Source organism: Balaenoptera acutorostrata, chromosome 18 (genome assembly GCF_949987535.1).
Source record: "Balaenoptera acutorostrata chromosome 18, mBalAcu1.1, whole genome shotgun sequence".
Classification (NCBI taxonomy): domain Eukaryota; kingdom Metazoa; phylum Chordata; class Mammalia; order Artiodactyla; family Balaenopteridae; genus Balaenoptera; species Balaenoptera acutorostrata.
In genome coordinates this window covers 47,841,888-47,867,524 of record NC_080081.1, presented here as the reverse complement: position 1 = coordinate 47,867,524, position 25,637 = coordinate 47,841,888, and the positions used below count along the sequence as shown (strand labels likewise).

Genomic DNA, 25,637 nt, shown 5'->3' with positions numbered 1-25,637 from the left:
AAGCATTGTATATATGGGGGGGCACAAGCATGCCTGGTGTGTGTGTGTGTGTGTGTGTGTGTGTGTGTGTGAGAGAGAGAGAGAGATTCATTAGGCATATACATTTCTTTATTCAACATTTATTAAATGCCAGATATACATATATATACTGATAGCAGACCCCTTGCTAGGATGAGAAGATACAAAAGTGATTAAGATATGTCATTGCCTCAAGTTTATTTCCTTCACAGTAAATCTACTAGTCATCTTCAATTTATGCCCAAAGATCAGGGTCTTCAATGTTTCTCAACTTCTTTAATTTGAGCAGTGGGATTTAAAACATAGCATTCTCAGAAGGAACTGGGGGTTGGGGGTGGGTAGGTGAAGGGGATTAAGAGTACAAACCTCCAGGGCTTCCCTGGTGGCACAGTGGTTGAGAGTCTGCCTGCCAGTGCAGGGGACATGGGTTCAAGCCCTGGTCTAGGAAGATCCCACATGCCGTGGAGCGGCTGGGCCCGTGAGCCACAATTACTGAGCCTGTGCGTCTGGAGCCTGTGCCCTGCAACAAGAGAGGCCGCGACAGTGAAAGGCCCGCGCACCGCGATGAAGAGTGGCCCCCGCTTGCCACAACTAGAGAAAGCCCTCGCACAGAAACGAAGACCCAACGCAGCCATAAATAAATAAAATAAATAAATAAAAATTTTAAAAAAAGAGTACAAACCTCCAGTGTTATTATTATATAATAAATAAGTCATGGGGATGCAATACACAGCATAAAGAATATGGACAATAATTTGTAATAACTTTGCATGGGTACAGATGGTTATTAGACTTATCATGGTGATCATTTCATAATGTATGCAAATGTCAAGTCATTTTGTAGTATACCTGAAATACAATATTGTACATCAACTATATTTCAATGTAAAACGTTATTGATACACGTGACATTCTGTAATCCTTTAGTATAATTTCTGAGTATAACCAAACCTGTATTGCAGTCTTGATAAGGTTTTCATAATTTTTAAAACTCTTAATTTCTTTATTCATGTGTGTGTGTCTACATATATATATAAAACTTCTCATAAATCCATAAAAGTGAAATTTTTTACCTAGTTGTTCTTTCCCCACCTTCCCATTGTAAGGTAACCCATGTAAAAAGCCTGGTATATATAACCTTCCATATTTTAACCCATGCTCACATAATTTCATACATATATACATACATACATACACACACACACACACACACACACACACAACTATGCAGGTAGAAAGTTTATTTTTTAATGTTATCATCTTACATAATTTTCTTTTCGGTTATTGTTTTGTTCATCTCCGTTTGTTTGTTCTTTAGTTCTTCTAGGTCCTTGTTAAACTTTTCTTGTTATCTTCTCAATCCGTGCCTCCATTCTTTTTCCAAGATCTTGAATCATCTTTACTATCATTACTCGGAATTCTTTTTCAGATAGATTGTTTATCTCCTCTTCATTTAGTTGTTCTTGTAGGTTTTTATCTTAGTCCTTTGTCTGCAACATATTTCTTTATCATCTCATTTTGTCAAACTTTACTGTGTTTGTGGTCTCCTTTCCACAGGCTGCAGGATTGCAGTTCCTCTTGCTTCTGGTGTCTGCCCCCTAGTGGGTGAGGTTGTTCCAGAGGCTTCTGCTATTATCCCCTTGATAGGGGGGTTTTGTTGTGGTGACCAGGGCCTGCCCTAGAGATTGAGTGGGGCCTCCCCTTTGTTCTGTGGTTGTCACTGTCAGGGGCGGGGGCTGCTCCCTAGTTGTTGCAGTTGAGGCCCCTGGATCTGTTTCTCAGCTGTGATTCTGATCTATGGTGCGAGGTAAGTGGGACTGGAGCACTCCCACTAGGAGAGAAGCCACTGAGTTTTCTTCCTTTGGAGCTGTTCACCTGTGAATGTGCTCTGTTGCATCCCCTTTCGCCTGTTGTGCGGGCACACAAAGTACACTGCTGTTGGCACTGCTCTCAGTCCTGCCTTAACTGGGGTTATGCCAGCAATTGGCCCTGGTGACCCTCAGGCGTTGTTTTCACTCGGCCACCAGCACAGGTCCACTGAGATCAGGTCCCAGAGCTGCACTAGTCATGCACCTGGACCCGCTGTGGGAGCTATGGAGGCCGCTTGAACTCTGGCCTGGCCCAACCCCCACGTGTACATGCCCACAGAGCCCAAGGCTGCTAAAGCCAGACCCGTCCCAGCTGCAGGAGCACTTGTTGTCCTTTCGGATGTTTCGCAGGCGCTGAATTTTGGAAGTCATCAGCAGGGGTGTAACTCTGCAGTTCATGCAGCCGCAAGGAGAGATTTCAGCTCTTTTTCCTTAGTCACATAGCCCCTGGGGCTCAGCTGTGGTTTCAGCCCCTCCTCTAGGCAAATTTCCTAGTGGGGGCACCTATCTGCACCCTCCCGGGCCAGCAGGGCAGTTCCCAGCACCCACTGACAGATTTCCTAGTAGGGAGAGCTATCCACGCCTCATCTTACATAATTTTCTGCATCTTGCTTTTCTCTGATTCACACCTCATGGAAGTTTCTCAAATTATCTAGTATAACTCTAATTCATTCTTTTTAATATTGGCATAATACTCCCCAGTATGGCTACCCATAATTTATTTAGCCATTGCCTTTTGTTTCCAGGTTTTTAACTTAGTAAATAATAATGAAAGAAGCACCCTTGTGCATATGTCCTCATCTATTAGTGCTTTTGCTCCGTCCTCACAGATTCCCAGGAGTGGAATCCCTGGGTCAAAGAGCATGTATATTTGCCTTTTTCATAAACATTTAAGATAGCTTTCCAAAAATGCTGTATTCATTTTACAGCTCCACCAGCAACATATGAAGGTACTTTTTCCCCACATTCCCACTTAAACAGTAAAAATATCTGATGGATATAGTTACTTTAATTTGAATATCCATAACTACAAATCTTTACATATGTATTTATCTTCTTGGATTTGTTCTTAGCCCATTTTTCTATTGGATTTTTTTTCTAGTCAACTCATGAAAGCTCACCGTAGGGTAACAGATATTAGCCCTTTGTCAAAATCATTAGTAATATTTTTTACTACATCTATTGTCTTTTACCTATGCTTAGTTTGCTATACAAATTCTTCTTTGAACACTTGATTATGCCTATGTTTTCTTTTACAGTTTCAAGGTTTCCATTTCTGGGAGAAAGATGTTCCGTAGTCAGAAGACAACACCAATGTTCAGAGGCCAAGGGGAAAGGGGAGAGAAGGTCCTGGCATTAGATCTTCATTTTAGCCATCCCTTCTCTTCCAGGTAGGAGTCAATAAATCAATAAATTGCCTTTTCTGCTCAAGTTAGTTCAAGGTAGGCTTCTATCACTGACAACTAAAAGAGATTTGATTGATACTGCAATGTTCTTACCCAAATGAATTGCTAAGTTTGATACAAGGTGGGTTTTATGACAGTACCAGAAAATCAGTACTATATAAATTATTTCCTATTCTCATTACCCATGTCAATGTTCCTAAGTCTCCACATGTTTATAAAGAGAAAATATCACTACATGGTTTAAGAAAAATGAATCAAATTATTTCTTAATGCACAACAGCTAAAGCTTTTGAAACTTATGTATAATTGACAGTATTATTTAAATTACCCTTAAGAACTACAGTAATAGTACACTCAGAGTTTCCATTTGACAAATGTGTCTTTTTCTTAGCACACAATTTCACACAATTTTTATCCTTTGAATTTTCTATCTTTTTATACCGTAAGTGAGGTAAGCTTCATTTCCAGATACTGGGCTAGAAAGTTATGGATATGATGGCTAATCCTTAGTTTTAGAAAGTACAATTTTACATGGTTGTTCTCATTTTAAAACTTAGATTCCTGAAGGCTTTGTTCCTATATATATAATTCTACCATTCTTCCTCTTCACAATTAGAGGAAGATAAGAAAAGAAAGTTGGGCTACATAATAACCATTTAATAACAACCACATAAGGCAAAATTTATGTCAACATTTTCCTGCCCCAAATACCCAGTGCTGAGATCATCTCATGCTGGGAGGAAAGGAGTGAGAATTCAGACACGCAGGCTCAGCACACAGGAGCTCTGAATCTGGGCAAAAACAGAGCCATGAACCCCTATCAAGATCTCTAGGAAATTTTAATAAAGCTCACACTGCATTTACACAACTTGATGGGCTATTGCAACGCCTTCCCTGAGCTTTACAAGCCACACTTCAAGGCAGCAGCAGACTCACGGAAGCACTGAGTGCTGTTTGCAGCACCCACGCAATGGGATCTTGAGGAAGCCTCCAGACACCTCCTCCCAACAATGGCCAAACATAAATCCAGAAGCAACATTTGTCTTTAGTCCCCAGACCTCATTCCCAACACACACACCACACTCAGACTTATCCATACCCAGTGGTATCACGAAGATGGGATGACGGCCAATCACTCGGTACTGACCTCATCCGTTATACTGTTTCTGCACTACTTCTCTTTGACTCCCAGACTCATGGAAGCACTTGTTTAACATGAACCCCTCAGAACCACATGTTGTTTCCTTCTTTGAATGATTTCCTAGGCATGTATTCTAGCTTCTTACTTGACCTTCTGGTATTTACTTGCTCCTCAGCCTGGCCTTAACCTCGGAGTCACTTGAATTGGTGCTATTTGCCGGATCAGAATTGTTCTGGCCTATTTGTAGTCAAATGGAAGATGATATCAAGGTTCTAATTTATCATCTTCCTTTACTGTGCCTTCTACTTGTCCCCTATCAGGACAGGCTGTATCAGTCTGTACTGTATCCCCTGGAACTCTAGGCTTCTGTAGACATGGTCAGAGTTGACCATAGGAGGGTTAACCATGGCCTCTAAGGCTCACTACTCTTTTTCAACAGAACAGATCCACTTTTATCTTTGAGATATGATGGGGGAGTAGGGAGGAAGCTATATAAGACTATATAGTTACAAAAAGGTTCTTACACTAAAGAGAATTTTCATTAGTAGTTGTTTGTATTTTCCAACCTCACATGGGCCCTCAAGAAGCTTTCAGATATTTTTATTCATATTCCATTCCTTCAATACCTGTTTAAATCCCATCGGCTCTTTTCAAAGCTCTATCCCTATCTCTGCCCTATTCTTAGTGTTATGACTTTGCCCCTTAATTCACTAAGAACAGTGAAACTAGGCAGTTGACTCAACTTTCCTCTTCCATCAAGGAAACCAGTTTTCTTCTATCTTTACCAGACTCCCTGCCCAGAAAAACATGTGTGCTTCTTTATTCTTATGACTTTTAACATTAAACCATCAGTCTAATCCCAGTCCTTATTTCCCTCTTTCTCTGTAGTAAGTCCTTTTCTACAAACCTTTCAACCAGACCCACCCTCTCACCCAAACCTCCCTCAATTCTGCTTCCCCTCAGGCTACTAATTCATTTCTTTTTTTCTATCACCACTAAAACACTGACAAGTATGGTGTGTATTCACTATCCCCCCTTCCTCAATATGCATTCACTTCTTAAGCCTTCATAGATTTGGTTACCTCTGCCCTCATCAGCCCTCTCCCAGAGTTTCTCTTACAAATGACCATCAGGGAACTCCTAACCCATGTCTCTTCTCGGTCCCCCTCTCCTAGTCTCCCCGAAGCAAAACTTTTTTTTGTATTTTTCCACCTGAGCCTCCTCTCCCTAGACTATCCCTTCTAATTCTTCTCTAGCTGTCTATATCATATCTCTAGATGAAGATACAGCTGTAGCACCTTTCCAGAATCTCCTCCTCTATCCACTTAACAGAAGCTTTCACAATGGTTCCATCATTTCTCTCTTCTTGTTAAGTTAACTTTATTGAGAAGTTTTCAACCATGTCTTTATGCCAAGGAACATGAAAACTAATCTCCAGCATGACCAATTTCTGACATGCCATGACCAATTTCTTGAATTTCAGGAAAAAATACATACTTCTTGAACTTTTATATACACAAACACTAAAATTTTCTTGAAATGGGACATTGGATAATGCCAAAAAACACTTAGAGGACAAATGTATTTTTTACAAAGAGTATCTTATACTACTTACTATAAATTACAGTTACTAAGGGTCTTTAACCAGTCTCAGAACAAAAGGAGTTGTAACATAATTAGGACAACGTTAAAAGAAAAAAAAAAAAAAACATCAGAAATAATGCTGACACTTTAAAAAACAAAGAATATACCTTTCATTAGTACTACTAGATGCTTTACCTAACATATATGCCAGACACCATGTGTGTGGTAATAACACTCCGTATTTCATTCTTTCCACAACTACATCTTGAGGTTGGTATTCTCAACCACATTTTCCATTCTGAATAAAACTAACCAAAAATGTTTAACAACAGTTATCTCTGGTGAAGAAATTGTGGATGGTTTTCAATTTTTTCTTTTTGGTTTATATGTATTTTCTGCAATGATTATATATTACTTTTGAAAACATATTAAGATGAAGACATCAAGTGTTTGAAAGCAGGAAATCTAACTGAGAAACATTTCCTGGTAAAGGAAGGAATCAAAGAATTTTCAGAAATGAAAAGCAACTTAGATGTTATCAGATCTAGCCCCCTAATTTTTCATATTGAAAAAAAATCAATTTTAGTAATACTTAATAAATTCTAAGGCAGACAGAAAAATCACATGAAATACTTCAAGTATAAATAATTCTTTTCATATATTTTAATGTAGTAATACACCTCTTATGAGTCAAGTCTCCAAGGTTTCCTATATTTTTCATTTATTATGGTATTTGCATCATCCAGCATTGTCACGCATAGGTAAGTGCTTAATAAACACTATTTGGCAATGATCACAAACTGAACATTTAAATTATTCATAGATTTATCCAGATGTTTCCAAAACTAAAGTTCTGTAAATAAAAGTGATTATTAAATGAGTGCCAATTTACTACAAGAATGTAAAATGAATCTGTGTGCTATTCCAAGTTACATTTAAAAGCTCTGCAAACAGCATACTATTAGCTCTGCTGATTTATTTTTATTTTCCTAATTGAAATGTGGTCCGTGTTATCAGGCCATCTGCGCCATGGCAAAATGACTTGGTAAACAAGATAAAAATGGTATTTTCTGTTAGAACAACATCAGATTTTGTTTCTGCCAAGAAAATATTATTCTAAAAAGACAGTTTCTGGTACCAATACCGAAAACTTGGATAAAGGAAGCCGAAGTAGGAGCAGCCTGTAGGAGACTGCGGAGAGTCCAGGGTCTCCCCACTAACCCCCTCAAGACAGAGTATGAGGCCTTCTCAACATGGCTGCAGGCAACAATCCAGCACTTTAACATGCACTTAGGGCCCATGTATTCCACTGTACTCGTTTCACCTGCCAATACATTTTGTCTCTACTAAACTGTGAGCTCCTTGATGTACTTGAGACCTTGTCTTAACTGACATTAGCTTCCCCAAGTTTCTCGCATGTAGTAGAAGAAAGACCAGATTACTACAGCTTAAAATCAAGCAGCAAGCACCTGGCAACATGCAAAAGTCTGATATAATCTGGTAGATGGTTGTCCCGCTCTTCCCCCCACATCATCCTCTTTGCTTTTTGTCCAAAAACAACCCTGTTCATCTTGAGAAACACACACAAACATCAAAAAGCAGGTCACCCATAATCCCACTACTCCTTTTTGTTTGAGTATGAGACAAAATGGGAATTCTTGCCTCAGTTTCTCCAATTCTAGGCCAAAATGACAGACAACTGTGAGTGCTTTTAACAAGTTTGGTTAGAATACATAAAGAGTTTTCCTTTAAATGAATAAATACACACAGGTACCAACTCATTCGCATATACATGTACATCCTCACACAACAACTTCCTTTAAACAAAAAGTGGTTCATACTATACATGTGCTTCTATATCATTTTCTATATCAGCTAACTTTCCAAATCATAAACTCATTCATTTTAATAGCTGTATTATCGATCACTACATGAAGGTGCTATAAATTACTTAATCATTTCTCCATTGATGGTTATTTTGGTTATTTTAAATTTCTTTGACATTTTACCCAGTGCTACAAGGGACAACCTCATACATAGATCTTTATATATTAAAGCTATTGATAAAAATAGATTCAAAATCTGGGACTGTTAAATCAGTAGGGTATGCAAGTTTTTTATTTTGAAAGATACTGCCAAATTATACTCCCAAAAGGTTGAATTGCTTTATATTTCTACACCCTCACCAAACACTTACTGTCAGCACTCTTTTTTAGCTTTTCTATTTTGACAGATGAAAAATGCTCTCCATACCTATTTTAATTTACATATTGAGATTGAACATCGTTTCAAGTGGCTGTTTGCCATTTGTATTTTTCTTGGGCAAATTGCTTACTCATACTAAGTAAAAAATTTCCTATTGGGTTATTCATCTTTTTCCTAATGATTTGTAGGTGTTCTTTACACGTTAGTGATACGTTAGCAACTATTTTCTTCCAGTTTTTTATGTCTTCTAACTTTGTTTACTCCCTCCCTCTCCCTGTCACTGCCCATATAGAAGTTTTGAGTTATTATATTAACAAATGTACCCATCTTTTCCTTTACAATTTCTGGATTTAAACTTGCTTAAAAACACTGTCTCACTCCAAGATTATTTTTAGTAATATCACCCCAGAAGGATATTCTACATTTCATATAACTTACCCAGCCTAGCAAAGATGAGTTTTCCTTACTGAAGAGATAGGCCTAATCTTAAAACTTCAATCTTAACTAACTTAAAGTTCCCCTTTCCTCAGTGAGGCCCTCACTCGGACTAGGAAATCTATAATGTTGAACAGGGCTGTGGATCTTCACTATCTTTCCACCTTGTCCTTCAATTCCATCATCCCTACTCACCAGGTTTCCTCCAACACCTTCAGGCCTGAACAGAGAGAGTAGGGAGGAAAGAAAGTTAAGATGTAGAAAACTGCTGTAATCAGGTATCACTGTCACACTCGGGTGCCACTGTCCTCTGGATATGGCTGATAGGCAAATGCTGCCTCCTTCTGTGGGATGCGCACGTGGGTTACTCAGACTCCCTTGCTGAGACTTGGCAGTCCACCCCACCCAGACTCTCTCTGTTGGGGGTCATTGCACGTGCAGGTGGGCCCCTTGGGCAAAACTCCTTCCAAGACAACTCAAAGTCAACTCCCTTCGGAGAGGTCCACATCCAGTCAATGCTCTGGTACAAGTCCAACTTGTTCCAACAATAGGTCTAAGCCTTTCTCCTTGCTCTGCCACCAAAGCAGTTCACATAGCCCGTACCTTTAGAGCCACCATTCACAAATAGAGTCAGTTTCTAATTCCTATGTGTCCTTAAATTGGAAAGGATACAGTCAGCTTCTCAGTGGTTCTCTCAAATGTCCACTCATTTGGTTCTACTCCCTTAAAAGGTGTTGGAGATAATGCCATAGCTGACACCTGTATCTCCAAAGAAAGCCTCTCTATCAATCTTCTATTTTTTACATATTTGCTAACCTATTCTTATTGAGCCTGGAATTGAATGAGCTAATGGTAGCACAATCCGTTTCACAATCACTTTTCATGGCCACATTGCTCTGGTATCTGCTATCATTATCCCACTTGCTATCCTTGACCTTTGTACTTCTGCCAAAATGCTAACACAGTAGGAGAAGTCACATTTAATATTTCTGCTATAGAAACCTTAGTTTTACTGTTATAATAATTCCTTTTTAGACTTTTTCAGAATCAAAACAGCCTTAATACTGTAGCTGAATACCTTATCTTGGGTTGATAGATTTTTTTTCTTTCCTTCTTTATGATGTCTTATACTTCCTAAATTTTCTGTAACAATGCATTTTTTTTGAAATAAGAAAAAAAAAGATTGTTAGAATTGTTACAGTTTAAGTACCTTTATTCAGTCCATTCCCCATTAGTCACACTTAACTTAGATTTTGTTATTAACTTTAAATAAGCTCTATACAAAAGTAAATAATTGCTTACAGCCATTCTATTCATTCATTTTTTTATTTCTATTTTGTATTAAGATGATATTTGAATTCTGATCATATCTCACAAGAAAACCAGGCCTCTACAGAACTTTTAATGTGAAAAGTATTTAGAAATCATATACTTTTCTCAGTAAGGAAGAACAGACAAAACAACAGGATAGTAAGAAATTATACCATATGGGTTAAAGACCACCTCATTAAGTGATACTCTAGCTTTTTAAGATGTATCTTTGATTTTAATAATTTAAAATTTGAGCATCTGAATAAATGAATGACACTTAGAATGTTACTTGATTACTAAATAAGTTGATCTTAGAATTTCTAATCATTTTGATTATTTAAACAGCCTTTGTCTCCTAAGAAAATTTTTTAAAATGACAGGGGGAAATATATAAAGATCACAAGCTATAAAAATAAAAATTCTTAGTGAAAGAGTAAAATGAGGACACCAGTTCCTGTCACATTCTCCTCTAAAAGGAGTTAAGAAGTGAACCTCAAGGGAGGTACATTTTACCAACTGTTAAGATACCCCCATATCTTAAATTACAACTGACTTCAGATAATGACTTAGGAAAATCAAAATATAACCGATAATTAGCCTCCTATTAAAATGACCCAAGAGATTACACATGTGCACCAAGATCAAGTATGACCTCAAGATAAAATGAATTTATTTTAATTACAATAAAAAGTATGGCCTCCAGAATTGCAGGGTACGCTAACAGTGGTGAGTATGTGCTATAAGAGGAAGCAGTCTGCAGGCCTACCTGCAGACATGTCCAGAGACCCAGAGTTCTTCAGAGAGCCCCACTAAGACTCCCCAGGAAAAGGGGTGCCAGAAATATTAACACAATCATCTAATTTGTGCTGCATCAGGTATTCCCTGCCTTCATGGGGTTTCTAGTCCATCACATTAACTCAACTAATTTAATTCATACATGAAGTATGAGGACAGTTCAGATAGGAAAATCATATGATGCTATGGGCACACACCCCATTATCTTCATAGTGGATCATCTGACAAACCAAGTAAGCAACTCTCTGCCATTTGGCATCTAATATAGACTAGCCTAAAAAGAGAGAAGAAAATATAAGCATTTTCTCCTTAATAATAGTATTTCTGATTACGGATTGTTAAAGTGATATTTGGATTTTAATACATCAGTCCCTATTAGCTTAGATTGTATACCTGCCCACAGAGTACATACTGAGTCTTAGAATGCTGACCGGTCAAGTTTGTGAGGCTTCAAAATCCATCACCTGTAGACAGTCATGAATTCACAAAGGTAATACTGTCACAAAGGAATCTATCTTGTCCAGATAACACATTAGCTCGATGCATGTCTTTCTTCTGTCTTTTTCCTCCAAGTACAGTACACAAAGGCAGAGCCAGGGCACGCTGTACTTTCTCTGGGCCCTCAAGCACTAACCAAATTGGCAAAGAGAGTGGCAGTACTGAGGTCAAAACAGCACAAACTGAGTCTTTAATTAAATGTGGCTAAGTGGAGGATGGGAGCTAGATAGCGGTACAAGAATAGAGGAACTTGTACAGGCAAGAACAAGAAAGAGTTGATGTGGACAAGATGGAAGTCAACAGGAACTTCGGGGAACAAAGGTTTCCCCATGAACAAAGGTTACTGCAGGTTTGGACATGCTCCCAGAACATTCCTGAATAGGTATGATAGATTCCGTTATAAGAGGATGAATATAATGGGTAATTAAAGTTAAAAGGAGATTTAAAATTGGGGGTTAGAGTATAATTTTTAGAAGAAAACTGATAAAAAAAAATTTTTAAGTTAAAAGTTTACTTTTAAAAAGGCACCAAGCCCAGAAAGTTGTATAGTTCTTGAAAATAACAAGTCATCAAGTAATTTGTAGGTTGTGCAAAAATATGTGAGTAGGGAAAAAAGGCATATTTATCTGTTTGTCATGAATCTAGCATAGTTAAAGTGTGATAAAAACTAAACAAAAAAAGAAAAACCAAATGGGTTTGTGAATGAGGCAAAATTTTGTAATGAATTATTAAAACTTTGATTTATATCTTAATATCTTCAATTCATATTATATATTATGGATAAAATATTAACACATTAATTTATATTACAGTAAGTCCCCTACATACGAACCTTCAAGTTGCGAACTTTCAAAGATGCAAACGTGCGTTCGCATGTCCAATCATGTAAGGTGTGAGTGAAACTGCAGCTTGCCCTTCGTCTCCTATTCTGACGATCCTTCAGCTCTACCATCTCCCACCTCCTTCCCCTCCTCTAGTCAGTAAATCTTCTTGCCTGTTCACTTCATGCCAGCCCCTGTATGCCAGCTGTTGTACTGTACTACTGTACTTTTCAAGGTACTGTACTGTAAGATTAAAAATGTTTTCTTTATTTGTTGTGTTTGTTTTTTAATGTATTATTTGTGTGGAAAGTATTATAAGCCTACTATAGTAGAGTACTATATAGCCGATTGTGTTAGCTGGGTACCTAGGCTAACTTTGTTGGACTTGCAAACAAATTGGACTCTTATGAATGCACTCTCCAAACAGAACTCGATCGTATGTAGGGGACTTAGTGTAATATATATGAAGTATTAATACAATGGACATGTTTATAATAAACGTTTATTGGCTTAGTGGCATATATGATCAGCTTTTTTTAAATTGATAGGGTAAGTGATCAAAAATTTTTGGAGACTACTGACCTAAAATACAGGAAACGAGCCAGAAGCTTCTGTTAACCATCTAGATATACCATGGAAAGAACCTGCATGAATGAAGCCAAGACACAGGGAAACAGTGCTAAGAGATACGGAAGACCGAGTCCTTACGTCACCTGAGAACTCAGATCCAGGCCTGCCTGAAGCCAGCATATCCCAGGGCTTCCCAGATGCAGGAACCAACATGTTCCTGTTTTTCTGAGTCACTTGGAGTTGAGTCGGTCACTTCTAACAGAGGGTAGAACATTCACATAGGGTAACAAATAAAACAAGTTACAGAAAATTGTATTTTTACGACCCCACTGGAGAGAGAAAGGAAAGAAAAAAATAAAGTTCACCAGAGTGTGAATTGTTTAAGGTGCTAGAGACAGACATCCAGTATCAGGCTCTCCACTAGTCTGTAACAGAGTGATTGATGCCCGAAGTATGCTGTAGGCGACACAGTTACTCCTATGAATCAAATTCTGTAAATACCAAGAGGTGATTTTTTTAAATAAACCCCAAACTGTTTATGATGTATGATAATATTGTTCTTGTTAAGGTAATAATATACAAGAGTGAAAAAAGTTGTTTCTGTGACAAATTAATGCTTAGAAACATCAAGATTAGGCTGAGTTGCTTTAAAAAAACTTGTTTTCAAATTAGGTATGATCAAGAGAACTGAAAAGATCTCACTGTAAAAATCATACAAATTCTCATAGGTCTGAACTTAGACTGTTTTTACAAATATAAATTCTTGGCTGAATTAAAATACATAAGCGGAGATCACAGATGATGCTTCATGCTTTATGTAGGAAAAATCAAAGTAGGAACAACTCCTACTCAAAGAAAAGGGCTTGGCTCTGTATTCAAATACTGAGACGTGAATATATAATTTTAGGTTCTAAGTAGAAAAAAGACTGTATGTATTTTTTTATGATGACCAGTTTTAATAATTTGTATTCAACTTTTTATTCCAATATAATCAGACTTAAGAATGCTTCATCTGTAGCATTCACACAGTCCCATTTTACACTTTAAACTTTGATAAGATGACTTATCAAGAGACTTAAGATAAAGATAACATAAGAGACTTTATTTAATCATTGCCCTACTTCTCATCCCATAATTCCCATACAAACACTCCTAAATTGTATTATTTAGTAAACTAAGTTTTCAAGGGGCATAATGAATTTTCTGAAATCACAAAGCTAAAAGTAACAAAGCTGGATTCTCAACTCCTAAAAACAAAGTATAGTCTGCCGTGATGAATAAAATAACCTTTTATAAAATATTGCAGAACACAGCTTTAATTCACACCATCCAGAAAACAATATAATGTATTCTTTGTTCCTATTTCAAATCATTAATATTACTATACTATTTCAGTAATTTTCTTAGTATTTAAAAATAGTATCTAAATATACTCACCATTTTCGTAATTTATTTTACTACTATATATATAATAAAGTCCTAATGTCCATAACATTTTACAATGTGTTACAGAAATTGATGAGTTTAATTACTTAATGTTCACAGATCAATTTGAAATAAATTGAAAATGAGCACGCCGTACATTCTACTTAATCTTGTTACAAACTTGTTTCAAAATTCACTTCCTAATTTGCAACCCAGTAGGTTATATTTTAAAATAATAAATAGAAAACTTTCTTTTACATCTCAGCAGTTTATAGCCAAAGCAGCTAAAGGTAAGAAGAGTCCAACTAGTCAAAAGATCTGACCTCAAGGGGAAAAAAAGTCCTATGCTTTTATTATCTAAACCAACACATCTGGCTTGTTTGTTATACTCTTTTTCTTCTTAAAAATGGGAATGAGGTAACATTATACTTCTTTCTCTGTCTATAGAATAATTTTCAAATGAATTACAGGCATAAAAGGTAGAAAAAATTGGTAGACAAATGAAATAATGAAGGAAAATAATCATTCAAAGTCAATTCTAGTTGGTTAAGGATGGCATGGAACTACATACGTAAGATGAATAATACATTTTCATTCTAAGTAATACAGGTATCTGCATAAGGGGTCACACATCACTTCTCACATTGCTAAACCATTTTAAAGCACAAGGTGATAGAAACTCTCAGATGCCTATGAACTCCATTTACATGGAGTACATCACTGTAATTTTTTAAATGCATTCATATTCAAATCTGAGAAACATGATTCTGAGGCTCATCAGGCCTGCTTAATTGCACCAACATCTGCAATCAATTTAAATTCTTTAAGATAGTCTTTCAGCACTTGAAGTGATTTCATGCTGTGATAGATTTAACACACTCACTAATTTATAGACACACACAAGCAGATGAGACCTATTTTTCCAGGGGTGTGGTTAAAGTACTGAAGGGCAGTCTGAATTTCCCAACTATCAGTGGGATATAAAAAAGAATGCATTTTGCATAACTTACTTAAATTATATAAGATGATAGCACTGCACAAACATAATATAGAAATTAAGACTAAAACTAGTGTTTTATTTAATTCTATTTGTAGGTCATGGACCATTAAGAGGTTTGATGACAGTTTACCGGTGAAATAAACAGCAAAATCTAGAGCTATCAGTTGACATTATATAGGAAAAAGTAATGCATTAATATATCATCATTTTCTACCCTGAAAGTCAAGAGGGGCTGGGGGCGAGCAAGAGGAAGAATACTAACAATCCAGAAATGGTTTTCTAACCAAACACATAAACTGACATAAAATAAGGAAAAGAATACAAAATTCAAAAATCAGAAGACTAGAGGACCTGGGCAGATGGCAGCAGCAGCATAGTTTTTGAAAGTGCCTGGATCTCCACAGAAAAAGAAACAAAACAACTAAATAGCAAAACCAAAAACCCAACAATATTGAACAATAAGGTATCTCCATGACCCTCAAAATACAAGCAGCTGGAGAGAAACCACTAACAGTCACACGATCTGCACAGCATCAAGGTCTGTGTGGAAAGAAGCAGAGAAATAAACACGATGTCTGATGATGTGAAAACAGGAGAAATCTAAAGTAGCCCAGAGGTATTCTTTAGCAATTTGAGAACAGCAGCTGAAAATGAGTGGTGTTTGGCCCACACCAGCTGTGGGTCAGTGTAGGAAGCAGAAAAGAGCTGAAGAGGCTGGAGCTGTCAATGTCCTCTGAGTCCCAACACTGAGGTCAGGGCTCCCTTCCAGGACAGGACCCCACAATGTGGAGAAAGTGTTGAGAGTGAAATCAACACGGAGCTAAACATTCCTACTGACCACAAAAACATAACCATAATACATGGCAAACTGCAACTTACGATTTCAAAATGAACTAAGAGACATTTAAAAAATATATAAAACATGAAAAAAAATACCTAAAGCAGAATTAGAAAAACTCAGACAAGTGAGGTGAGAAAACTCAGGAAAAAGAATGGAAATAAATCACTTCAGAAATGAAGCCTGAACTAGAAGAAATATAAGAACAAAAAATAATAAATCATATTATAAGAGATTCAGAAATGAAATACAGAATTTTTTTTCAAAAAAAATCAAAAAGAAATGAATAAGGTAAAAGTATTTGGGAAAAAGTGGCATATTGAAGATATATAACAATCCAACATATCGATAATAGGATCCATGAAGAAGAAAACCAAAGCAAGTACATAATGAAAGGGTATCTGCATATTTTATAATCCCAAGTCAGACATATAAATAAAGAGAGCTAGTAATCTATAGGGAATGAAAATTAGTTATCTGCAGACCTTTTAAGAGCAATGCTGTCATGCTTTATGATAGAAAAATTTTTAAATTGTGGGACTTCCCTGGCGGTCCAGTGGTTAAGAATCTGTGCTCCCACTGCAGGGGGCATGTGTTCAATCCCTGGTCGGGGAACTAAGGTCCCACATGCCACGAGGCCAAAAATAAAAAGAAAATTAAAAAAAAAAGAAAAAAGAAAAAAATTGTAAATTTAAGATCTTGCAGGAAAAAAACATGTGAGCCAAAGATTTTATATCCAGTAAAACTGACTAAACAATAAAGGGCAAATACTGTTATCAACATGAAAAACTCAGGGAATACTGTTTCCATGACCTCTTCAGACAAATCTACTAAAGAACAAACTTCAGACAAACAAAATGACTAAGAGAAATATTAACAAAAGGACTGGTTGTGAGCATTAAAATATAGTTACTCACAGAATTAAAGACTAACTAGGGGTTAAATACAGTTAGTAAATGCTAAAGGAGTATAAAATGTAATGGCTATATGCTCCATGTAGATATAGTACAAGAAAAACAACAGCTGGAGATGTGGGCAGCACATGCAAAAGAAAAAAATTTTAAATACATACACATAAATACATACGCATACTTTTTTCCTTTGCTCTCTCTCCACTGAAAAGGCCTACAAACAGTGATTAACCCACTAGCAATAAGTATCCTTGACCCCCAGATTGTTCTTGAAATATCATTTCCCACTAAAAGAAATGACAGATTCCAGGTCTAGTGTGGGAAAAGAGGGGAGTCTGCAGTAATCTTACCTTACCAGATAGAAATGAAACAATGTAAAATAACAGGGCCATGCCAACCAAAATGACTAGAAGCCAACTGGACAAGGTCCCACTGGTTGAAGATGGGACAATTTAAGCTTCACTAAGAATAATAACATTAAAAATAATATACCACCTTTAGAGGATGATAGGGAACCAATTCAATATCTTGAAAACTGGCAAAAGAATCAAGCATTTATCCTAAATTTCCTATATCATAAGGTAATCAGTATTTGAGAGAAAATGTCTCTTTATAAATATATTCCAACTAATAAATGAAAATAAAATTACAGAATTTTAATGATAAACTGGACATGAAGTACTCCCTAATACAGAACATACCTCCTACAGTCTTACCAAAGGGATCAAACCTGAGTCTGATCAAGCCTCTGGATCTAGCTGCCACTTTGCAGGAAATACAAAGGAAAGAGAAACATGTTAACTTTACCACGAGTATGCAATCGGCAAAATACAGACTGCCTTAGATAAAATAAAGGGAACTTGAAGATTAAAAAAAGTTAAAGATATTCCAATTTTAAAATATAAGCAACAATAAACTATGGTGTCTGGTGGTATAATTTTGGGAGATAAAATTAAAGAAAGTCAAGGAAGTAGTTCCTATAGAAGTCAAGGTAGTGATTTAGGAAAAAAAGCAAGATTTGAGACAGGGTAGATGGAGGGCTTTCTAAGGTGCCTGACAAGGTTCTTTTTATTGATCTGGGTGGTGTTCTTATGATAACTTATTAAGCTACATATTTATTTGTTGGTGTTTTCTATAACTGTGTTTTATTTTATAAATCAAAAGTTAAAAAAATCAGAAACCCTGGTTTCTAGTCCTAGCTACTAACTGGGGGCTGTCGCACACTTCATTTGCAAAATGTAGAGATGCTCTAAGATAATTCCAGACGTAATGTAAATAAAAAACCACCTCAGTAACTACAAAAATCTCTACTAAATGAAAGAGTATAACAAAGCCATCCTTAACAAAAAAAAAGGGGGCAGAATATGATTTTTAACTCACCAAAACAATGCAATACAGCTTTCCCAAAGGCTACCAAAGAAAAAAAAAGAGAGAAAAATCTAGCGTAACAGTAATAATATACAAGGAGTAGATAAAACCTAAGATTGTCTGAATTTTCTTTCAGACAATTTTATTTTCATACCTCAAAGAATCCCAAGGGCAGAGTTCCCAGTTTATGTAACCTACCCTGGAAAACTTCTGACAGTAAAAGAATTTGAAATAATTTTTACATTGAGGGTAAGAAGCTATACCAACCACACTTATTTTCTTGAGGGTGGGGAGAAACCATTATATTGTACCAGTTAGGAAATGGTAGTAAATCAGGGAAGCATGAAATTAGGAATGAATGCCTTTTGTATATCAAGATGATTAACCCATTATGGATTTTTAAAGTATGTATAGAATTTATTCTCTTTAGGAATAAGTAAGAACTGAAAGGATGTCTCTCAAGTACAAACCAAAATAAAGAGGGGTTTAAGTTTACTGCCACCTTTGAAGCTTTAAAACCAGACACACTCTTCTCCTCCTTGCTCATACCTGTTCTACTGGGCATCCTTTTCCAAAAAAGACCAAGTTCTTCCATCTGTTACAGTAGATAACCTTCCCCCCTTTGATGACTTTTACAAGAGGCCAGGGGTCGGAGAATTTCTTCATAGCTACAGTATGCCCTTTGAACATTCATTTTGACGTTATGCATGTGCAAACTAGCGTGGAACCCACAATGGCTTGATAACAGTTTTATGAGTCATGTTCACCATGTTCAGCCTTTCAATCCTATTAAATTCTAGTCTTTGGCTGAATTAACGTTACACTAAAAGACTCTCATCTTGTCCAGCCCAGTAGTTCTCATCCTTGACTGTACCCTAGAAACACTGAGAGAACATTACTAAATACTGATGCCTGGGGCTCACCTGACTTAATTGTAAATGACAGGACCCAGATATCAAGATTTTTAAAGCTCCCCAGATGATTCTAATGGATATCAAGGTTGAGCGCCACTGTACCTGGCAACTTTTTTTCCTATTTCTTCAATTACCTAATAGAAGAAATTTTCACATATTGAGGTAGGGGGACATTATTCTGGCTTATACATGAGTTAATTTTTATTCTATGCTGACTAAAACAGCCTGTTTGTGGCCTATCAAACATACACTGTACATCTGCTTTAATCACTAAAGAAAAGTGTGCACTGACCAGGAGTAAAGAATGTCCATGTTAAAAATAAAGATTAAATGCCTCCCTTCCTGGGAGGCCAATGCTGATACTCCTTAAATGATAAGACTCCCTTCCCAGATGCCAAGACCATACTGTGTACATGCTGATCTGTGTTTTGGGTATTTTTTTGAAACCCTGAAGGAATGTATCCCTGACTTGTTTGATGTTCTTTGTTCTGACAAGACATAAAACTGTGCTGAAAACCGTGCTTCTCCAGAGCAGTTCCTCAGAGTTATCTGAGAGGCTGTCTCCCAAGCTATAGTCTTCAGTTTGGCTCAAATATAACTCTTTTCTATTCCCATTATAGATCATTTATTGATTATTTGCATTGACATACCTTTTCCCTTCATTCACTGAAAAACAATTGCACATAATACATAGCATTTTTCTCAATTTTTCACTTATTCCTTCAGAACTGTTCCTTCTTTCAAAAGGTTCATTCCATATGGATATTTGCTCTTCACTTTCATCTCCATTATAATCACATGCCTCTTCTTTCTGGCACTTTCAAAGTTTTCACTACTTTTGCAGTTATCAGACATAAGCTTAATTATATTCATTAAAGTCTAAAAAGTAAGCATGAACATAGAAAAATATCTTAGATCAAGAAACAACTCAATAACCAAGATGAAAACAACCTCAGATGACCTCTAATGCCACAACTGGTATAAGCACCATCGGCCCTGTCAGGCTCTAAAATTCTAGTAAATTTTAATAGTAAATAACAATGTTTCTGTATCTGGCGAATCTTTTAAAAAGTGCTGTAATGAAAGAAAAGACGTCTTAACGAGCCATAAGATTTTTAAAAGACCAAAAATACACAATTCTAGTTTGAACCTAATATAATTTCATCCTATAAAAAAAAAAGAAAAGATGACTGTTTTCTTCATATTCATCTCCTGCCTAAACAAAAACACAATGCAGTAACAGCAGAGAACACTATACACCACTGGTGCTGCTCAGAACGACTTGTAAGAAAGCTGGATGAATCTGAGCTGTTAGAAGATAATTTTAATTGTACATAAATAAAACCTTCCTATATAGGCACAAATAGAAATTAAAATGCCAGACAGATTAGGAAATACTCTTAAGAAGAAGTTGGTTCATTGCCCTGAGGCTCTGAAATTTTCTCCTCGTCAGCAAGCAAGACCTGGAGACAAACAGGCAAAGTATTGTAAGGGTACTGATGATAAACAGGTAAGTGTCTAATACTGAGTACCGGCCACTTTTACCAAGCTTTTGTGTGGCAGGGATGCTTTGATCAAATCCCTAACCTGAAATGTAAGCCAAAAAATAACCCGTGTTTATTTTACCAAGAATGTATCACTATTTATGGTTCATCTAAGTTTCTAGTGGTTAAAATATAAGCTTTTTAAATAACAACGATGACAAAAAATAGAGGAAATAAAACAAGGGCAACAACAACTTGATTTACCTGTATCTGGCAATGTTTCCAAAATTTACATATGAAACTGAAATCTAAAACATAAAATACACACTGAAAGTTATGAAAACACCCTCAATCAAGTCTAGATTTTCTACTTGAAGAAAACGTTCATACATACAAATGAACACACAACTAATATTTTCTCAAAACACAGTTCTCTTCTGATCAAAATATGCCTAGAAGGCTGATACTGCAGAAAACTCTGTCCTCCATGTTTGAGAACACCATGACCTACTGAGCTAGAACAAGTGATAATACCTTTCAAAATACTTTCGAACACTACATATACACACCTCTATACATACACATACGTGAAAGTCTATAATCCTGCGCTTACGAACTCAATTTACACTCAGTCATTTCATCATGCTTTTTGAGAAACTTTTGTTACAATCTTTCTATGTGCCTTTTAAAATTATGTTCTATAATACTTGTTATTTAACTTTATTTTTTATCAAAGAAGACGAAGCAAGAACTACAGAAATACTTCAGAAAGGATTCAAGGAGTAAAGCTAAACGCCATCCAAACTTTTCTAACAAATGCCTCGGAGGAGCCCTTGCAGTCACTTGACTGCAGTCTAGATTGACTAGGAAAGAAAAAAATTAGAAACAAAGTCAAAGGAAGCTAGTAAACTTCCAGGAGCACTTATAAAAGAGGATTTCTGCTTCATTCCCTGAAAAAAGAAATCAGAAAGGAAAAAACTAAATACAAATAGGGAATAAAAGATGGATGTTATAATTATGCACCTTAGAAATGAGATTAGGCCCTTTTTATTTCATGTCAGCCCACCTAAAATGAGCTTGTTACTTGCAGCTGGGATACAGTTTCCAATGACATATTGGGGGGCGGCGGGGGATGTCAAGGAGCCTGTAAGAACTTTGGATTCCAACCTAGTGCAATCCTCAGGAACTAGAAGTATACATTTTGAAGAGAGATTTTTAAAGCATTATATCCACACCTAATGGTACAGCCAAAAAAGACCATGTGCTGATAGGTCGTAGTTGTAGTGGTTGTAGTCTGTATAGAAGTAAATTGCCTGGACAGTGTCATCATCTCAATATATAAAAATAAATAAGGAAAAAAAGAAAAAGAAGATGAATGGTTCTTAGAGACATAATCGTTCTTAAAGACATCATAAATGTGTTATACTACACAGCATAAAACAAAATGTCCCTCAAAACTCTTTAAATGTCTCTCTCTCTCTCCCCCTGAAACTCCACCTCCCCACAGAGGACCAGACATCTTTCTGGTTCTCCTGTCCTATCACTCAAACACGCCTGGCTGATTCTCCTCTTCCTCCTTTCACTTTCTGGGATATAGGTTTTGGCCTCTCTAAGTTGTTTCTAGTTTTGAATTACCACGCATCACCCTGAAAAAGCCTAAAAGTGGAACAGCAAATTCTTTCTTCTCAACAAATAGAAAGGAGATTTTATTTTTACCAATCCTTTGCAATGGGTTGGGGTGGGAGCAGGGGGATGTAGGCAACTCATTGATCTAAATCCTACTCTCTACAGCTATCCTCTTTAACACATTCTTTAGTTGCATATAAATTAATCCATGGTTTTCTGTTAACCCTGTCATGGGAGACTTCCATATTACCCAGACAAAATACACCCAGAAAATAAACACAACATATACACTGATGTCACAGATAAAGGGTATGATATACCTAAACAAAAAAGAAATAAGAAAAGGAAAACTTGGTGAAGGCAGCAACTCTATTAGGATATATCTCCCAAGCCTGGTTGGTTCCACTCAAAGCACAAGAATCTTGACTACAAAAATCATAACTTAATATCTGAAGGGGGCTTTAAATAATGTTTAAGGAAAAAAAGGATTAAAAATAATTGAACCACACATAATAAAAGAGAATTATACTCACAGTTGGGTTAAGCATAATTAAATACATTTATATGGTAGATTTGTATTTTAAATTCTAGCTCACTTCCATTTAGAAAATAGGAAAATTCTTTGGCAACTGTGGTTTAAGAGATCCTCTCTTGTTCTAGAATTTTCTTCATCCTACCTTGTTCAGGAACTGTGGGTTCTCTTCCATTTGGACTATCATGTCACATCCTACTTATAAAGTCCTTACCACTAATTGCAGAATAGTCTTACCCTCCAGCAAGTAATCGTACATAGGTAAAATCTGTATCGTTCTGTTTTGAAAGACGTTTTCTCCAATAAACTTGCTGCTAAGCACAAGTCATTTACCAAGGGATGGACACCTGGCCTTGTAGTGCCTCCCCATCTATGCTCTGAGTATACTGGGTGAGGGGAAGATCTTGTAAGATACTCCTTTGGATGGAAAGAGAAATTTCCAGAGTGAATTAAAGAGATAGCCCACATAGGCCAAAGTGTATCTGGATGGTCTATCAGGATGTTTACAGCAGCAAAGCAAAAACCCAGCTGAAAGCAGCTTCAATAAGAACTGGCATCACCTCACATAATAGAAGAGTTTGGAGGCAGGACTGCCCTGGGCCAGAGCAGCAGCTCCATGACGTCAGGCGTCAAGCACCCCACACACCCTCACAGCCACGACAAGTAGCAGGGAAAGGCAGCTTTCCTGCTCTGGACCCTTTTATGAGGGAGAGAAACCTTTCTCAGAAGCCCCCACCAGACCTGGCCATCAGACTGTACTGGCCAAACCTGGATCACATACCCACGCCCTAGGAACTTAGAAACACGTCTATCTGGCATTTTTAGCCTCAAATATAATATTTGCTTAGTAAATTTTAATAATCTTTCCTAACTGAAGAAATTGAGTCTTAATATTTGGCCACCTAAACTGAAACCTACTAAGATCTTGGAAACAACCTAGTTTGATCAATGGTTTTTATTGTTTTTTTGTTTTTTCCTATTTTAAAACCAAGCTGATCTACTTTAGGGCTAGTTTGAGTGTTAACATTTCAAAAGCGTTTTCAAAAAATCAACTGTAGGCATCAATACTATTTTCCAAAAAATAATATTAATGCTTACCCACAAAAGAGAATCTCAAAGCAAATTCTAAGGCTAAAATGTTAACATCTGACAAAGTCCCCACATCCTCCCTAGAACAACCTATCTAGGAGCTTTGTTTTTCTCAGAGAAACTTTTTCAGTACTCATTAACCTAAATATACTGGCGTAACAAAGTCCATATCCTAGAGTTAATAAAATGTGTTTTTACTTCCAGAGCAAAAATAGATGACTGGTCAGCTTGAACCTTCTACAATGTTAACCATTTGCTGAATTATTCAGAACCCTCCTAAGAAAAGCCATGACTCTCCACACACCAATTAAATGCTTTAATCATACTTTAGATAACTAATCTATTTCAATCCTGATAATCTAATTACTTAATTCTGGTAAATAAATTCCAGCCCAAGTCCAAAATAATTAGAGGATTAAACTTTAAAATCAGTGAATGTAAGCTGAAACAGATCCACTGTGAAGAAGTTCAAAATGGTTTATTCTATTAAAAAGTCTGTTTATCTGAAATCCCAGAATTAAACTGCACTATTATGCTAGGGTTTTCTATACCAGTTCTAACTAATGTATTATCTCTTGTAATTATATTAAGTGGATTCATGCTTGTTGGATTTTAAATTCCCTAACAGGAGACTCTGCCCTGATGACTCTACATAAAACAGGTACACCGTTTCCACTCCCCCTGCATTTTTTTCCCCACATCACATTTCACCTCCCATTACATGTGTTTGTGTGTTTCTGTCATTTGTGTCTCATTGCTCCATAGGATACAATGACGCACTATCTTGGTGCTCAATCGCCAGGGCCTTAAATACAGACACTTTTATTAAGTGCCTGACACACAGATGCTTAATAAATGTGTTGAGTGAACAAATGAACTTCTAGAAATGTAGACTCACTAATAAGAAATTTGTATTTTTACTGATGTACATTTACTTATATTTTTAATTGTGGTGTAATGATTTCAACAGTAAGAATTTCGACAGTAAATCACAAAGAAAAATAAAAAACAAACAATTGCTACTACAACCACTGCTACCACAAGAGGCAGCCACCAGTTAAAAATCTGTTACGGGGGCTTCCCTGGTGGCGCAGAGGTTGAGGGTCTACCTGCCAATGCAGGGGACACGGGTTCGAGCCCTGGTCTGGGAAGATCCCACATGCCGGAGAGCAACTAGGCCCGTGAGCCACAACTACTGAGCCTGCGCGTCTGGAGCTTGTGCTCCGCAACAAGAGAGGCCGTGACAGTGAGAGGCCCATGCACCGCGATGAAGAGTCGCCCCCACTTGCCGCAACTAGACAAAGCCCTCGCACAGAAACAAAGACCCAACACAGCCAAAAATAAATATAAATAAATAAAAATTTTTAAAAAAATCTGTTAAGTTCTAATCACAGAATAAACAATTTAATTCTAACAACAAGCCTATGGTGTAGGTATTAGCCCCATCTTATGGACGAGGGGATTGAGGATCAGAAAGATAAAATAAGATGTCCAAGACCAAACAGAGGATAGTCAATCCAAATCACAGAGCTCTGACTCCTAAATCCCCACTGTTAATTTGTGATGGCCAAGTACCATCAAGGGACAAAAGCAATTTACATCTCAATGGCAAGATACAGAGCCCATAGAAAGAACTGGGAAAAGCACAGTACTCAGTGAATTCTACATCTGAACATCAGGCAGCCAAAAAATGAGACATGTTTAAAAATTAAACATCACTTGAATCTTTCTTCCAAAAGAAATACCTCAGAATCACTGACTAGTCTAGTAGATAAATGGAGTTAAAGTATAAATAACT

The 25,637-nt window shown here is 36.7% G+C and overlaps 1 protein-coding gene across 1 annotated transcript in view; it reads right to left on the bottom strand.

Moving 5' to 3' along the window:
- DIAPH3 (diaphanous related formin 3) overlaps positions 1-25,637 on the bottom strand; it is a 577,679-nt gene that overhangs the window by 462,827 nt on the left and 89,215 nt on the right. The gene's annotated exons all lie outside the window — the stretch shown is intronic.